The 1,514-nt window shown below is 35.8% G+C and overlaps 1 non-coding gene across 1 annotated transcript; it reads right to left on the bottom strand.

The window, feature by feature from the left end:
- Positions 1 to 1,196: 1,196 nt before the first annotated feature.
- On the bottom strand, positions 1,197 to 1,303 carry LOC139886930 (small nucleolar RNA R71). Its single transcript, XR_011772788.1, has one exon. It is a non-coding gene; the product is annotated as a small nucleolar RNA R71 (small nucleolar RNA).
- Positions 1,304 to 1,514: the final 211 nt, after the last annotated feature.

Here is a 1,514-nt window from a genome sequence, read left to right as displayed (position 1 = left end):
AGATTAAGATTTAGGCGCTTTAGAATTTTGTGACGCCGTTTATATATTTTAGTGCCTTTTAAGTTATTTTCGTTTTAGATATCGAATTCCTTTTAAGTTTTAATACCTTTAGGTGCAACTTTTTAGATTTAGTTTTTAGACTTTTAAGTTTCGACATTTTTCTTTCTTTTTATTATTTTTCGACTTTTTATTTTTCGACGTTTGTTTTTCGACCTCTTATTTTTCAACACGCTTTTTCTTCCTCATTTCTACGCTCTAGTTTTTAGGACATAGATTTTTATCTTCTTTAAATTTCGACGAAAAATTATTTTAAGCGGTTAAATTGATAGACATCCAAAATTTTCTGGTTCGTAATAATAGTTGGATTTGTTAGTGGCGAGTTGTGGGCTTCCGATTTAAAGAGTCCTGGCTACCTGCTGCATCTATTGGCTATTCGAAATGTGGGCAAAATCAGAAAAGTCTATGAATTTGATAACCTATATAATATAATTTTTATTTTTATAACTAATAGGATATTCAGTGAATGCACCGAGCAAAACGTTCACCACCTTTCATACGTTCACCACCTGTAACCCGATCAAGACATCTAGCCAATATAATCACCGTTGATTTTTCTTTAGAACCATCATCTAGTCGAACAAGTTTTCCAATTCAAAATTCCGATAATCCATTTTTTTAAACTCGACTTCACAATTGAGAACCCGGAGGATATTCAAGGACAATTTCAAGATCCTGAACCACTAATCATTCCTCCTGAACCACAAACCGTTAAATCAGAATCCTCTAGTGATTCGTATTCAACAAATTCAATTATGGAAGTAATGGAACATCTAAGTATGGAAGACCGAATGAGAGCCACACGCACGGGCCAAGGTCACGCTATTATTAAGCCAGATGTTAATGCACCAGATTATGAAATCAAAGGACAAATCCTACACATGGTAACTAACCAATGCCAATATAGTGGTACGCCAAAAGAAGATCCAAACGAACATCTTCGAACCTTTAATAGGATTTGTACTCTATTCAAAATCATAGAAGTTGAGGATAAACAGATCTATCTCATGTTGTTTCCCTGGACTTTAAAGGGAGAAGCCAAAGATTGGTTAGAATCGTTACCAGAAGGAGCAATTGACACATGAGATGTCTTTGTTGAAAAATTTCTTAAAAGATTCTTTCCGGCATCTAAAGCCATAAGACTTCAAGGAGAAATTGTTACGTTCACGCAGAAACCAAATGAAACATTATATGAGGCGTGGACAAGATTCGAAAAGTTGTTGAGAGGATGTCCTCAGCACGGTTTAGACACTTATCAAATAGTACAAATATTCTACCAAGGTGTCGACGTTGCTACACGAAAAGACATCGACACAGCAGCTGGTGGTTCCATTATGAAGAAAACCACAACCGAAGCTCACAAAATTATTGATAACACAGCCTCCCACTCGCATGAGTGGCACCAGGAAAAAGATATTTTTCGTTCATCTAAAGTGGCTAGAGCCGATTCTAGCCAT

The sequence above is a fragment of the Rutidosis leptorrhynchoides genome, chromosome 1, assembly GCF_046630445.1.
Source record: "Rutidosis leptorrhynchoides isolate AG116_Rl617_1_P2 chromosome 1, CSIRO_AGI_Rlap_v1, whole genome shotgun sequence".
NCBI lineage: Eukaryota > Viridiplantae > Streptophyta > Magnoliopsida > Asterales > Asteraceae > Rutidosis > Rutidosis leptorrhynchoides.
The sequence above is the reverse complement of the archived record's forward strand: the minus strand, read 5'-3'. Positions and strand labels throughout refer to the sequence as shown.